Source organism: Lichenostomus cassidix, unplaced genomic scaffold (assembly GCF_008360975.1).
Source record: "Lichenostomus cassidix isolate B80296 unplaced genomic scaffold, HeHo_3.0 HiC_scaffold_46, whole genome shotgun sequence".
In the NCBI taxonomy this organism is placed as follows: domain Eukaryota; kingdom Metazoa; phylum Chordata; class Aves; order Passeriformes; family Meliphagidae; genus Lichenostomus; species Lichenostomus cassidix.
The window spans coordinates 2,128,756-2,145,085 of NW_028147597.1; the positions used below are offsets into that span (position 1 = coordinate 2,128,756).

The 16,330-nt window shown below is 52.9% G+C and overlaps 1 long non-coding RNA gene across 1 annotated transcript; it reads right to left on the bottom strand.

The window, feature by feature from the left end:
• Positions 1-3,596: 3,596 nt before the first annotated feature.
• Positions 3,597-4,986, bottom strand: LOC146421945 (uncharacterized). The gene is made up of 3 exons (XR_014848427.1): positions 4,847-4,986; positions 4,553-4,666; positions 3,597-4,129 (listed from the first exon to the last, which is right to left on the bottom strand). It is a non-coding gene; the product is annotated as an uncharacterized LOC146421945 (long non-coding RNA).
• Positions 4,987-16,330: the final 11,344 nt, after the last annotated feature.

Below are 16,330 nucleotides of genomic sequence, written 5' to 3' on the forward strand. Positions count from 1 at the left end.
AATCATAGAAATCCTTTCACATTTTGGCCTCTAACTGTGACAGAGTTCAGTTTCTCCTGAAGGAAAATCTTGTTGAATCCTGTAAAACTGATCATTGTATTCTTTTGTTCCAAGCACAGTTTTCTTTAACTGTCCCTTCACTGACTCCATTACAAGTCAGAGCCCATTGACAGAGTTCTGCCACCCCACAGGATGGGCCCTCCAAGGGAATCCCATTCCTCCCAACATTGGCTGGGAACATACCCAGCAATTAGTTACATGGAGTATTTTGGGTACTTTGACCTTTACATTTTCATACAAATTTCCATGACTAATCCCTTGGTGAAACTCCAGAGGTGTTTCTGACAAACAAAGATTCTGGTTGACTATCAAGATACAACTTACAGACAAAAGTAGTACTTTAGTGACAAGGTTATTCAATCTTTTTCCCTAATCTCTATTGGGTTAGGAACAATAATTCTATTATCCATGGAGCTGGCTCCTTTTTAATTCCAGAATAATGCCCCAAGGTCCTTTGCTGCTCAGCTTCACTGCAGTGTCTGTGGGTAACAAGGCTTGGTGGGTCCTTTCCCCTTTGGCTGGAGAGCTGCCAGCTCCCAGTCCTTGAGGTGCTCCAGGCTCCTGGCTGAATTCGTGTGGAAGTCACTCAGTGTCACATCAGCCTTCACATGGAGCCCTGTGGATCAGAGCATTTTCCAAAGGGAACGTTGGGGCAAACAGGGAGATTTGGTCTGGCAGGATCTGTAAAACAACATCCTATAACATCTGCTTGTTCTCCCATAGAACACTTGGCTGCAGGGACATATTCCCATTGTTCCTGCCCAGGTTTCAGGATTAAAAGTGGTGTCTTTCCCCAGAGCTGTTCCTTCAGCTGCCTCAGGAGGGCTATTTGGCCTCTGGACCCACACTGTGGCTCCATTATTAGGACTGCTGGATCCAAACCCTTGATCTCCACAAACAGTGGTGATTTGAGGTGGATCTCCTTTTTTCACAACTGTTTTTAAAACTGCAATATCAATAATTGTCCTCCGTTGTCACAGGGTTGCATAATCAAATCTTGCTCACTATTGTTTAACAGAATTCAATTTCTCCTTTATAATCTGCATCAATTCCTCCTCCCATGACATGAACACTTTGCAAGGCCAAGCTCCAGTGAGCAGTTATCAAACCAAAGTGTTCTGGAGGAATCTGAATTCCTGTTCTGGTATTGATAACTCTCATTTGCTTCTGATTTATCCTCATTAATTCTAATGCATAAAAGTCCAGCCATGCAGCTTCTGGGGTGGACCTGTAAGGGGTTCTTCATCAGGACAGGTTCCCATCTCCTCATTTTTTCATCTGCTCTTTTAACAACCCCTCCATCCGTTCCACCAATCCTAAAGCTTGTGCGTAGTGTGGTATATGAAAAACCCAGCAGCCTTAGTCACTTTACTTCTCACAGTAACAGACAAAGCATTCCATATCCCACTATCAGTAAACCATATAAAAATAGCCAATTTCATCCCATTCTCCTTTATTCCTTATACACAATCTCACCAAGTCTCCCCTGATGTTTGGGTCCTGGCCGAATATTTTCTGTAGGGTATTTAGTGTTACATTCCTGAGCAGCCAAAGGTAACAAATTAGTATTGTCAGCATTATTTCACATTACTATTTAGTTTATATATATATACACATATATATTCTATTACATTTTTACATATAATTTTTACTTTACATATATCTATGTATTTCTTATATTGCTATAATATTTCACTTGCACAAAGAAATCTGAGCTCAGGATTAAAAAATTCTGTTGCTCCATGTGGGAGCATTCCAAAACCAGTTGTTTCTTCTGTTGGTGCTTCTTCCAATATACTGTTAACAAAATTTATCCTCTTCTTCCTAAACCCACAAGTTCTTTTCCTTTTTCCATGTGCAATTTTGGATGCATTTTAATACATCCAGTGGTTCAGCTTCTTTTAACCAACTTCCCCATTGCTCACACACTGCTCTGATCTCAGCCCCCTGCAGAGCCAGTGAACTCTAGGGAAGGTCTTCCCAACCAGGAATTTTGGATGGGACTGATTCCTTACATTTACATTCAAACAGTGACATTTTGCTGTGATCTGGCCAAACTACACCAATTTTGTTTTGCCAGTGGGCAGGGTCAGCACCAAAGACATGACACCAACTGAAGGAATCAATGTGATTTACTGAAGGAATCAGTGTAATTCACTGAAGGAATCAGTGCAATTTGCTATAGTTCAAAGCAGCAAAGAATCACAACAGAAAGATTGCCTGCAGTGATGAAGAAAGATCCATCACCAGTTACCCTCAGACTTTACCATCACCCAGATCCCCTCATCAGCTGGGGAAGCTGTCACAGCCAAGGACTGCAGAGCCACTGCCAACAACTGGCAATTCCTGCAGGTGCATCCACCCACAGGTGAGGCTTCCAGCCTGGCTGGGAGAGGGCCCAGCTGTGACAGTGCTGAATAAACATACTGACAGCACTGCCAGTGCAGGAACATCTGGTTTCATCCTCCTCTTGGCTTCTCCCAAAGCCTGGCCAGGGCTCAAGGAGGAACCAAGGGAGTTGACTTTGACCATACTCTCCAAACAAGGCCAGATGTCAGATTTCATGGCTTTGTCCAGCTTACAACTAGAGAAAGGCAAATACATGTTTCACTAATGAGTGAATACATCTATCACAATGCTAATGATCATGCATATTTCGTTAATGAGCAGATACAAAGATAATATTTGGTTAGCAGGTTCATCAAGAGGTCACCTTTGGCTCAGGGCCTGTTGCTCAGGCCTCAGTCAGGCCTCTTGGTCAGGCCTTGCCACTGCAGGAATGTGGTTTAGTGCTGGGCTTGACAGTGCTGGGTGAACAGCTGGAGTTGATGAGATCAGAGATCTTTTCCAACAGAAAGGATTCTGTAATTCCAGGATTCTATCTGCTGCATTCAGCTAGGTCCACATTAGTAACATCACTTTGCTCAGAAAGTCCCCTCCTGGTCAGCTCTTGAGGCCTAAGGCTTCAGCTCCTTTAGCTCCTGGTGCTAAGCTGCTCATGCTGAACAAGATAACTCAGAGAGAAGAGCAGAGCTCATCCAGTTCATTCTGGGACACTGAGAGGGAAGGGTGTGAAAACAGGAGCATTGTTTGGTGTCACCTCCTCTCTGCCCTTCACACCTTTCAGTGCTTTGAAACAGCCAAGAGCTTTCTTCAAGAGTGCAAGAAAGCAGCTGTTCCTTCTGCCAGGTCTGGCTCTCTCCAGTCTCTGCACTTGACTGCTTTTGTCCCTCTTGCTGTGCCCTCTGCTCCCCCTGGGCTCGGTGGCTGCTACCCAGGACTGTGGGACTGGCCCAGATCAAGTGCTCGAGAGCCTCATTTCTCTGCCCTTGGAGCTGCCTGGGCACAGCAGCCTTTTCCATCTGCAAGCTCCATATGGACAGGGAGTCCCCAGCTCCGTTCCTTGCACAACCTCCAGGAGCCCAGGGCCTGGCATCTCGAGTCCCTGCTGGCACTGAGGGCTCCCAGGTGCCTCAGGCTGCTGTGACACCACTGCAAACAGGAGGGAGGAGTGGCAGGGGCTGTGCTCAAAGTCAGCTCCATTTGCTGCTGCTGCTGCTGTGGGGTCATTTGTCCAGCCCTGCCCAGACTCAGGGATCAGCTCCAGGCCCTGCTGCTGCTCCCTCAGGATCAGCCACAATGTGGTTGTTGCTCTCAGTGCCAGCAGAAGCAGTGGCTGAAGCAGCAGGTGCTGACAGTGCCCCAAGCCCCGGGGCCAGAGGGGTCCCTTGGCTGTGGGGCTGGGAGGGAGCTGCCCCTTGTTCTCACTGTGCCTCACGCAAAGCTGGGCCCCTCACAAGTGGGGAGCACAGCAAACAGGGAGCCTGCCAGTCTCTTCCAGCTGTGTCTGCTCAGAGTTTGGCCCTTGGAGCTTCAGGTGGACAAAGGCAGCTGCTTTTGGTCCCTCTGGGTGTCCCTGTGTTCAGCAGTGCTGCTCCATCAGTCTGTGCACAGCAACGGGGAAAAGCCTCAGCCCTGCAGGGGCCAGGAGCTGCCAGGCTCTGTGGGAAGGGAGCTGCTCCACATGGGAATGAGGAGGAAAGGACATTCCTCTTTCAGGACATGTTTTCTGATTGAGAAAAGAAAAATTAAAAAAAAAAAGAAAGGGAAAAAGAAATCAGAAAAAAATTGAAATATTAAAAGAAACTCCAAATGTGCAGTGAAAAATCTTCAGTAAACATCAGTTAAGAGGTAACTGATCTTTTGAATATGAGAACTCAGTTATTTACTTTGAAAATGTTCTGATGGCGTGGATCCATCTTACTCAGCAGTCTATTTTTAAATATTTTGGGGTTTGTTTCCAACATTGTTACTTTCAATTGTGAAGTATTAGGAAATTGATTGTGCCCTGCCAGCTCTGAGCAGGACTGGGAATCTAAACTCTTGTCAAATCTCAACTCTTTAGAAGATGCCCTTCCTTCTCACCCTGAATGAGCTGTACATTCCCTTTGAAACTGTCAGTGGCTCCTTAAAGACAGCAAGTCCCACTTACAGCTTTTTGCTCTGGTTTGGAAGTGGAGAAGGGCAATTCTTCATCCATCAACTCCAGACTGCACTGCCTTAGGAACAAGGCCCACTCACCAGGTTTGGCTCACTCGTGGTACTCCTAGAGGAGGAAGAAAGTGCAATTGCACAGTTCCAGCCCAACAGGAATGAAGAGTGAGACAGACAAAACATCCTGTGGACATAGAGGCGTTCAGCTGGGACTGTGGAGTGTTTGGGTTCTTGCCAATTGGATGTGTCTCCCTCACTGCAATCTCTGGGCCTGCAGGAGAGTCTCACTCACCTGCACAAGCACAAAGCTCAGTCGCTGTGCTCAGAACAGGCTCGTCTGATGCAGAGCTGTCAGAGCAATGGGAGGGCAGAGCAGGCCCAGCCGTGCCCAGGGCTGAGCCCCAGCAGAGCCCTGGCAGAGCCCAGAGCAGCCTCAGCATCCACAGAGCCCTGCTGGAAGGAGAGAAACCAGAAATCACCCATCAGCTGAAGGCTCCTGTCCCCTTGTCCCAACTGCCCGCAGTGCCCAGGCCATGCTGGCTGTGCTCAGAGCTGTGCCCAAACCTCCCCAGCATTGCTGCCTTTGGGAGCAGAGCAGGAGGGCAGGACATATGCCCAGCCTCCAGCCAGCCATGGCAGATCCTCCTCCTCAGCAGCTGCCCAGAGCCAAAGAGCAGCTTGGCAGCCAACTGAAGAATTCCTTGCATCCACCCCAGCCAAGGGGGAACCTTTGGTGCCCAGCCAGGCTGTGCAATGCCCAGATCTGGGAGCATCCCCTGGCTGTGCACTCACCTGCACACTGGGTGTGGAGTGTGTCTTTGCAGAAGGTGCCAGAATCAAAGTCAATCTTCTTCAGCTGCAGATGGCTGGGTCGTGGAAGAGGTGCTCATCCTTGAGGGTGTCCCTGGTGTCTCCAGCAGCAGCCCCACCTGGTCCAGCTTCTCCAGGGGCTCCTGCTCCTTCCCTGGGGGCAGAGCAGGCTGTCAGGGTTCTGCCCAGGGCCCCAGCCATCAATGAACCAGGACAAGCAAAACCAGCTTGGATGGTGGCCACCAGTGCTTGCCAGAGCAGCTCAGCTCCAGCACAAGAGCTGTGTGTTCCCATCTGATGATCCCTGCTCTGGGCTACAGGCAGCACAAAACAGTTTGGTTTTCTTTGCTTCTTATTGCCAAGAGATGTGTGCAGCTGTTACTTACCAGGCCCAAACGGTGCCTGTGGATCTCTCCCATCTTCTAGGGCAGAGCCCTGCAGCCAAGGCTCAGAGAAGAGATCTTCCAGTGATGGCCTGTCCAAGGAGTGCATGGATAAACACCCCTTGATAAGATCTTTGCACTCTGGGGAGAGAAACCAGAAACTGCCAGTCACTTGGAGAAGGATGCTGTCCACTTTTCCTCCCTGTTCCCATGCCCTGCCTATGCTGCATGTGCTCAGAGCACTGTGCCTAAAATTTCCAGTCAATTCTCTGTTTTGGAGGAGAGCAGGAGAGCAGGACATGTGACACCTCCTCAGCAGCTGCCAGAGCAGGATGCTCATGAGCCTGCTACTGTCTCCCAACACTGATATTCCCCCTGTGCCGCAGAGATGAGGATTTACCTTGAGAAAGGTGTTGTGGGAACAAGAGCTCGCCCCAGATGATCTCCCGGCCCTTCTTGAATGGTGCTTCCCGCAGACCATCTGGTACAGCAGGATACCCAGGGACCAGATTGTTGCTGCCTCGCCATGGTAACACCTGAGCTGGGTCCATTCTGGTGGGCTGTAGGACAGGGTTCCTATGGAATACAGATGGAGTTCATCAGGGGATGCTGCTGCTCCCAGAGCCTCACCCCAGCATCCCTGGGCATGCAGGGGCTGCACCAGTGGCACATGGGGTGATCTGCTGCCCTCTCGCCAGCACCTGTGACTTGTATACAAACTTGGGGTTCTAAAAGAAGCCACTGGTGCTGGAAGAGGGCAGCAGAAGACCTGGGAAGGCCTGACCATGAAATGCCAATGGAAAACCCACATAGCAGTGGGGAAAAACCACTCTCCTTCCTGCCTGCATTGCCCCCAAAAACCCATTAATAAGCCAAGGCAAGCAAGAGGAGCAGAGCAGTCCAAGCCCTTCCTCGCCTGCACACCAAACCAGCCAGGGCACAGGGTCTGACCCCCCTCACTGCTACCCCCATGGGTGTTTTTGTCAGGCTGGCTGCCCCAACCCCAGCCCAGGGCAGAGTGGGTGCTGAAGGCTGTCAGCAGGGCCAAGAGCTGGTCCCCTCACCCAAAAGCAACTTGGCTGAAGAAGCAATCCCAGGACCTGCAGCAAATGGGGGAATCCCTGGAGCTACACCCAGGCTGGGCCATGAGGTGCCCAGGAGCATCCCCTGGGAGGGCTCACCTGCAAATTTGGTGTACACTGTGTCCTGGAGGAAGGTGCCACAGCCAAAGTCGATCAGTTTGACCTGGCCGGTGCACAGGTCCAGGAGGATGTTGCCAGGTTTGATGTCTCTGTGCAGCACCCCGCAGCTGCTGCAGTGCCGCACGGCCTGCAGCACCTGGCAGAACAGCCCCCGAGCCTCCTCCTCCGGCAGGAACCCCCGAGCCAGGATGAAATCACACAGGTCCTGGCACTGCTCCGGACGCTCCAGCACCATCAAGAAGCTGGTGGGGAGCTCGAACCATTCCAGGAGCTGAATGACACCTTGGAACCCAGTGGACACCTTGTCCAGCAGCACGATCTCCAGGGGCGCACGGGTGCCATCGGGCTGAGGGAGGACCGAGCTGCTGTCAGTGGGGCTGAGGCTGTGCCAGGGCTCTGGGACCCCTCACCCAGCCCAGGATGCTCGGCGCCCCCCGCTCACCCCTCGCCCGCTCTCCCTCCGGGGCTCCCGGCGGCTCCCACCCTGCCGGGCCCCGGCTCCTCGCCGCCCGGCTCGCCCGGCTTCTGCCGCTGGCCCCAATGGCTCACTCACCAGCTCGCCCCAATGCCGGATGCGATCCCTCTGCACGCATTGGATGGCGACCTGCGAGCAAGGGGCAGCAGCGGGCTGAGCTCGCCGCCCGCCCCGCCGCGCCCCGTCCTTCTCCTCCTCCTTCTCCTCCTCCTCCTCCTCCGCCCGCCGCCAGCCCCGCCACTCACCGGGGCACCGTCCGCCAGCCGCGTCGCCGAGAAGACGCTGCCGAAGCCGCCTGTGCCCAGCAGCGAACCCAGGCGGTAGCGATCCTGCAGGGCCTCCTGCGCCTTCCCTGCGGGCGACACGCGGCCGTCAGCGCTCGGCCCGGGGCCAGACACGGCCCCCGACCGCCCCCCGACCGCCCCGGGCTGGGCATTCCCACCCGCCCCGGGCACCGGCGGCTCGGGGCCGGCGGCCGCGCTGCCCAGCGGCGGAGCTCGGCCCGGGGAAGCCGCAGCGGAGGCGGCGGGAGCGGCCGAGCCGCGTGTGTCCTCCGCGGGCCCCGGGAGGAGCTGGTAACGGGGTCGGGCTCGGGGCTGGACCCTGCGGCGGGGCTGGGGCCGGGCTCGGGACAGGCGGAGCCAAAGGGTGACGATGCCGCCCCAGCCCCAGCCACTGATGCCCGCCCAGCAGCGCCACTGCCACGATGGCGAGAAGCGGGCGAAGGCGAGAGCGCGGCGGGACGCCCAGGGGCGGGGAGGGGGCAGCCCCGCCCGGGGCCGGGGGCGCGTTTGGGGCATGGCCCGGGCTGGCAGGGGAGAGGGAGAGCGAGAAAGGAGGGGGACACCGGGAGAGGAGGGTAGGACTGGGAAAGGGAGATGGGGAGAGGATGCGGGACAGCGGGAGAGGGAGAGATGAGAAGCAGGAGAAAGATCCGAAAAGGTTTGTAGAGTCGCTGTGTTCACTGCTGCCGCCGCTGCTGCTGCTACCGCTGCTATCGCCGCTGCCGCTGCCGCTGCAACTGAAGCTCCAGGGCCGTTTATCCGAGTGGCCGTTTGTCCGACTGTCCGTTTGTCCGAGTGGCCGTTTGTCCGTTCCCCGCTCGCCCCCGCGCGCCCCACGGCCGAGCCCCGCGTGCCCCAAGGGCATCACCTGAGTCTGTCCAAACACGGGAACTTTGCCGCGTTCAGCCCAGGTCCAGAGGCTTGACACAATGGCAGAGCAATCCCCTCGGTTGCTGCTGTGCATTGTCCCTGCTGAGGGTCAAACACTAGCAGAGCACATTCCCTGTCTGTAGAATTCAGACCCGACCCAAGCACTGCACTTATGTCTCCAGCATAGCTCTCCAGGCAAAACAGGAGAAGGCAAACTGCATGCAGCTTATGGTGTTTTAGAGTGTATAAAACTCACTAAGTCACAGATCTTCGAGGTGAGATCCATTTGGAATTACTGGGATGGACAAGTAGTGCAACATGGAAAAGGGGAGCACAGAAATAAATAGAGGAAAACACCTTGGATTGTTTCTTTCCATTTTCATTTCATTTCTTGAAAGCTGTTTCAGTTTTCCAAGAATCTCCTCCACACTCCTGTTTCCTCTTGTCAAGAACCTTTTTAGCTTCTGTCACAAGATGTGCCACCAATTGCAGCTTCTCTTGGCTTTCCGCACTGTGTGTGCAGCATGACTTTTGCAGCAAAGCAGGACATATGTTTGGAGAACTTTACAATTTGTCCTTTCTATTGCTTCTGGGCTGGGGAGTTGTGCCATTGGTAAGGTTTTCACTGTTACTGTTCTAACCTAAGAAAACATGAATTGATACCAGGGAATTCAACGCTGACTGAATTCAGAGGAAGAATCTCCAGAGCCTGCAGCCAGAAATAGAGAGTTGTGTGAGAATCATTCCAACATCTCCATGGCCATCTTGAAAGCGATCTGGAACATGAAGATAGGCTGACAGAGGTAGTTTGTTTCTGTGTTCAGTTGAGATGATTCTACATCTCTTGTGCTGGTATAAATCAAGAGCACAAGCAGTTCATGATAAGCACCAGAACAAGCTGGACCTCTCAGAGTAGACAGAGATTGAAAGAACCTGAAAAGGAGAAATGCAGGGAATGCCTTGGTGAACTTTGTCTGTAAGAAGGCTAATTCTTCCTAATAATTTCCAATCCATTCCCTCTGCTTTTGTCCTTCTTAACAAGGCCATTGGCATCCCAGATTGCTCATGAAATGAGACCCCTGAGCTTCTGGAACAGGAAGGTGCTCTGCTCCTCTGCAGGGACACTCAGGGTGAAACAGGAGCAGGGAGCTGGAGCTCTCTCTTGGGAAGCCTCCTCCCAGCTGGAATTTGTGCAGTGCTGGGAGAGGAGCAGGGGGAGCACGATGGGTGCTGTGTGGAAGGAGCAGGAGGTTTGTGCCGCAGGACATTCCGTCTGTGCCGCTGCCCCGCGATCGGCGGCCGTGCCCAGGGCTCTGGGCCTGGCCCCACATGCTCTGAGCTCTCTGACACTGCGGGAGCTCCCCGGGCTGGGCTCAGGTTCCTCTGGGACTCTGCAGCAGGCTGGGCTCCAACTGGGATCAGCAGCACCTGGAAATACCTCTGGGCATCTCCAGTTTCTGCTGCTTGGAAGAAGCAATGAAGTGAGTAAAAAAGTTCTGGTTTTTCTTTCTCCTGGTGTTTTTTTTCATTTTATTTGACACTCCAGAGGCAATTTCTGTGATGACCTCTGTAAGCTGATTCCATTTAAACAGCACCAGCAACAGCACTGTGTTTGAGCACTGCAAATGTGGCCTATTTGGCTTTTGTTCTCCTTGACTTAGTGCTCAGGGCCTTGTGAGCATTTCAAGATGTGCTAATCATGAAGCCTGCAAATAAAGACTGAGTTCACTGTCATGAAAGCACCGTGGGTAGCACTGATCAAAAGAGGCAACTGCAGTTTTAATGCTAAAATTCAGGTGGCAACCAGGCAAGGGGAAACAGCAGCCTTGACCTCCAATTGATAAGGCAAACACACCCACAGCCTCCTGCTGTCACCTCAGGGTGAGTAAAGCAGTGCTGAAAACAGTGCTGGAACCTGATCCTTTCTTGCTCTGAAGGTTGGTTCAGGGCAGCACAGCCGGGCCTGAGCAATCAGGGCTGTTTGTGGGTGATTGTTGCTCTACTCCAGAATTGCCCTGGACAAACCCCTGGGGAAGGCAAGGCAGGAGCAGCTGGGAAGGGCTGGCAATGCTGCTGCTGCTCCTGCTGGGAGCCCCGGCTGGGCCAGGCTGGCGCCCACTGCGCTGTGCTCCTGCTGCTGCCAGAGCCGGGCGGGACTCGGGGACAGGGAATGGACACGGGGGGACAGCAAAGGCCTGGGGCTGCAGTGATGTTCGTGCTTGGGCCAGAGCCAGCACAGAGCTTCGGGCAGCCATTAACCCAGAGGGGAACGCTGGGAAAGGCTCCATTTCAGCCTTTCTTTACTTGTCTCTGTGAAGTGACTGAAGTGAAAGGAGAACAAGCAGGGCCTGATCCCTTCTGCTTTGGGAGGAGCCCTGAGCCTGGGGCTGTAAGGGGCTGAGAGGGGCTGAGAGGGGCTTTGAAGGGGCCATGAGTGGCTGTGAGAGACCATGAGGGGCTGTTAGTTGCCTCAGCCCTGGCAGGAGGTGTCCCACCATGTCCCCAGGGCAGGGCAGCTGTGAGAGGCCACAATCACAGACATGGCAGCAGAGCAGGCTTGGGGCACCTCTGAGATTGTATGTGACCCTTCCCCAGCTCCAAATCACACCCAAATCCCATAATTGGGACTTCCCATCTTTAGAATCCACTGGCATGTTGGAAGGGACTGTACAGCTCAATCCCACCTGGAGAAAGAAGGGATTCTTTCCAGTGAGCTGACATCCAGCTATTATTAATAATGTAAGATTTAAAATATAACACTAAAAAGTAATACTAATAAATAATAACAACCATAACAAGAAATAAACCTGCAATTCCCAACACACAGTACCACACCAAAAAGACAAACCTCATTTTTCTTTACTGTCACAAGGCCCATGAAAACAAACCCTGTTAACTTTCCCCACTCAAGTCTTCCCCACCAGTTAAACGAGGCAGTTTTCACTGTTTAATATAAGTTACAGTTGATGGTGGAGGGAAGAATGGGGAGACACCACCAATTTCCATGTCAAACCCAGCAGGTCAACTCTAAAGAAGAGAGAATAAAACAGGATGCAGCAGGAGCTGGTCAGATGTTGCTCTAAAGGGTCCCAAAATAACCTCCAAGCGAACAGGAGGGGAAGATAAACCCCTAAAAACCAGCGTGTGTGTTCAGGGGCTCAGCTGTGAGGAACTGGACACACACAGAGGCAGCTGGAACAGTTCTTTCCTCAGGCTGAGCTTTCCAGCCAGGGCACTCAAGTCAATCAAGTGCTTTCCCAGAGGATTCCATGGTTGCCAACCACCCTTCAGGATGTGGCTCACAGGAGCACAGATCCTTTTTCAGGTCAGAAGAGCAGCAGGAATGACAAGAGATGCCCAATTCAGAGCTCTGCTCAAAAACCTGAAAAATAAAAATCAGTGGAACTCTGAAGCCCAGCTGTGGGCCCTGGAATCTCAGATCCAAGGGAAAACTGGAAAGGCTTTTTGCAAGGATTGACATGGTGTTGTCCATGCAACATTTCCATCCCTCCCATGGCCTCTTCCCTCAGAGTCCCCAGCAGCAGCAGCTGGAGCAGCACATGGAAGCTGCAGATGGAACTGCTGCCCACCCAGCCTGAGCTGCACAAGGATCCTGCTGACAGGAACCCCAATATTCCCTCCCAGGGGCTCTGCAAACACTTCCCACCTGTTCTGTCTGCTCCAGGCAGACACTGCAGGCAAAATCCTGTCTCTCCTCTGGGGCAAGGCCAGGAGCCCAAAATCACACTCAAAATGCTGGATTCTGGCCCATTTCTGCATCTGGAGAGATGGGGGTGCAGCATTATCCAGAGAAACTTCCTGTGCTTCACACTCCAGCTTGCAAACCCAGCCCTTGGACAGTGGGTTTATAAGGACCACAAGTCATAAACCAAAGAGAATTACATTTAAACCATGACACTTCATTCTCTGTGGTAGATTCTTCTATTCCATGCCATGAAACACATCTTCAGTTAGGCTGCAATTAATGGGTCTGAAGCCTGAAGTAACAAAACCAAACAAAAGAACCCCAGGTTATGTTAAAAAGATTGAAAGACATAATAAATATGTTTTTATCTTCAAAAATAGGTATTTCTCTTCAAAACATTTTTCAGGTATACATGACATGTACAAGATACAGGGTGTAGTGTGTTGATGCTGGCTGGATGCCAGGCACCCATCAAAGCCTCTCTCTCACTCCTCTCTGCAGCTGCACAGGGGAGAGGAAATAGAACGAGGGGTTCATGAGTTGAGATAAGGACAGGGAGAGATCCCTCATCAATTTTGGGGAAAACATGGGAAAAACAGACTCAAATTAGAGATATTAGTTGAATTATTGCTGACAAAATCAGAACAGGAAAAGTAAAATAAAACCTTAAAAGTGCTTTCCCCCCACCTCTCCCTCCTGCCCAGCTCTATCTCCTCCCCCAGCAGAGCAGGGAGACAGGAATGGTCAGTTCTGGTCAGTTCATCATCTGAGATTTCTCCCACTGCTCAGGGAGAGGAGTTGTTCCCCTGCTGCACTGTGGGGTTCCTCCCACAGGAGAGTTCTCCAGGAACTTCTCCAATGTGAGTTCATCTCACCAGCAGCAGCTCCCTGTGAACTGCTGCAATGTGAGTCCATGCCACGGGCAACAGTCCCCCAAAGCTGCTGCAGCGTGGGTCACTCTCCTACGGGGTCAGTCCTTCAAGGACAGGCTGCTCCAGCTGGGCAGCAGAGCCCCTCTCTGCAGGGGTCACAGCCTCCTCCCAGGCATCCCCCTGCTCCGGCCTGGGCTCCTCCTCCATGGGCTGCAGGTGGATCTCTGCATCCCCATGGATCTCCAGGAGCTGCAGGTGGATCTCTGCATCCCCATGGATCTCCAGGGGCTGCTTAGACTCTGTTAGCAATAAATTTCACTTTGTAACTTTAAGAGGAGCCTGTTCTGTCCTTGGAGCATCTCCCAGTCCTTATCTCAACTCATGAGCCCTGTGTGTATTAACTTTTATTCCTCTCCTCTGCCCAGCTGTGACAGGGGAGTGCGAGTGAGTAGATGTCATGGGTGCCTGGCATTTGGCCAGGGTCAAACCATGACACGTGTCCACTTTCCATGGATCCCATTTTTCCCATGTTCCACATGTCCCCCATGTCTCCCTTGTCCCCCATCCCACATCCCCCAAGTCCCCACTCCATGTCCAACATTTCATCTCCCCCATCCCCCAAGTCACCCATGTCCCTCATCCCATTCCCCCATTCCATGTCCCCCACATTCCCCATGTTCCCCATTCCTTGTGCCTGTCCTGTGGTCCCCATTCCATGTCCCATCTCCTTCCCCCATGTCCCCATTCCATGTCCCATCTCCCACATGCCCCTTGTCTGCCATTCCATGCCCCCATCCCACATCCCCCTTCCATGTCTGTTCCCCTGTGTCCTTCTTCTTCCACATCCCACATCCTCCATCCCCCACCCCCCATATCCCCCTGTCCCAATTCCATGTTTCCCATCCCAAATCCCCCATATCCCCCATCCCCTGTCCTCAATTCCATGTCCCATCTCATTTGTCCCACACCCCCCATGTCCCTCCCCACAACCCCCATCCCACAGCCCCCATGTCCCCCATTCCATGTCCCCCATTCCATATTCCATCCCACATCCCCCCTCCTCCCCCATCCCCATATCCCAGCCTCTGTCCCTATGGTGTCACCGTGACATCACAGAGGTCCCATTGAGGTCACAGTGCCACCACTGGTACCACCAGTGGTGTCACAGAGTGTCCTGGGGACACAATGGGAGCCAGTCTGGTGGTGGGACATCCCAGACTCCACATCCCGATTCCACATCCCAATCCCAAATCCCGAGGGAGTGCAGAATGAGCTTCTGCCCTCCCACTGCCAGGAGGACCAAGGTCAAACTCTGGGGTTGGACAGAGGTGGCCTTAGCCACCACCCCTGAAGGTACTGGCACCCCCTGGACCCCTGTGAATGTCGGGATCTGTCAGGATCCTGACTCAGTTTCCCTCAATTCCCAGAGCGGAAGGAAATTTGGGATGCAGTGGCTGACTTTGTCCTGGACCAGCTCCTGCCGCAGAGAAAGGTCACCTTGGACTTGCCCCCATGTCCCCTCCCGGGGGGGAGGGGCCACCTCTGGCTCATCCCAAAATCCCAAAATTCTGCTTCAAGGGGGTGCAGATCCCAAAATCCCAAAATTCCACTTGCAGGGGCTGCAGATCCCCAAACCCCAAAAGCTGCAGTTGCAGGGGGTGCGGATCCCGACCCTCGGTACCCTGGCTGTGGTGCCCTGGCAGGCACGGGTTGGGGACATGGAGGTGACAACGCGGAGGCCGATTTTTTGCCCAGCCAGGAATTTGGTCCAGGGGCACAATTTGATGGATGACTGGGAATTCCTGCCTGGTGAGAGGGGAGGATTTTGGGATGGACAGGGCTGGAGGGGGAGGGTTGAGGAATGGGGTGGGAAATGGAGAGTTTGAGGTTGAAAGATGTGAGGAGAAACCAAAAAATCATGAGGAAACCCAAAATAAAACATGAGGAGACCCCAAAAGGACCTGCTGAGAAAGCAAAAATACATGACAAGATAAAAAAAGAAAACACAGCGAGACCCCAAAAACCCATGAGGAGACCCCAAAACTCACAAGGACACCTCATAAAACCAGAAGAAGACCCCCAAAACGCCTGAGAAGACTCAAAAAAACCACAAGTGCGCCTCAAAACCCATGAGAAGACTCCATAAAAGCATGAGAAAATCCCATAAAATCACAAGGAGCCTCCCAAAACCCCCAAGAAGACCCCAAAAACCACAAGGAGACCACATAAAACCTTGAGAAACTCTAAAAACCCCATGAGAAAACCCCAAACCCCTTCGAAGACACCCCAACCCCCATTTTGCATGTCCTCCCAGGGAACCTGGATCCCCTCCAGACATTCGCAGTGGCAACGGCGCTGGGGCTGCCCCGGCGCAGGGTGGAGGGTGCCCTCCAGGCCACCATGTCCCTCCTGTCGCGGTGCTTGGGGACAGGTGAGGATGTGGCCCTGACCCTGAGGGACATCGGAGTCCTGCTGGTGGAGCGGCGCAAGGTCCGGATGAGGTTCTACCACAGCTTTTTGGAGGCAGTGACCGGGAAGAAGAACCTGCAGAAGGGAGTGTTCAAGGTGAGGGGCTTGAGGGGATGGGGGGAGGGGAGTGGGGTGGTCCTTCAAAATTCCCTCATCCATGGGGAGAAGGTCCCACCATCTTTGGGGTCCTCAAGTCTCTTGGCCATGTTGAGGAAATTCCACCATTTTTGCAATGCTTCACCACCTCCTCATCCACATGGAGAAAGTCCCAACATCCTTGAGGTCCTCTTTGGGCTTCTGAAGCGCTGAGTTCCTCATCCATGGGGAGAAGATCCCACCATCTTTGGACTCCTTTGATGTTGGGTTCCTCATCCAAATCGATGGGGTCCCATCATCTTTGGGGTCCTCAAGTCCCTTGGTCATGTTCCACCATCTTTGGGCTCCTCCAACATTCCCTCATCCATGTTAAGGAGGTCCCACCATCTTTGGGGTCCTTTTTGGGCTCCTCCAACGTTGGGTTCCTCATCTTTGGGGTCTTCCATCGCTGAGGCCCTCATCCATGGTAGGAAACTCCAGCTATTTGGGGCTCCTCCAATGCTGAGTTCCTCATGCATGATGATCCCACCATCTCTGGGGCCTTCTAATGCTGAGTTCCTCATCCCCATGGAGAAGGTCCAATCCATGGAGAAGGTCCCATCCCTGTTC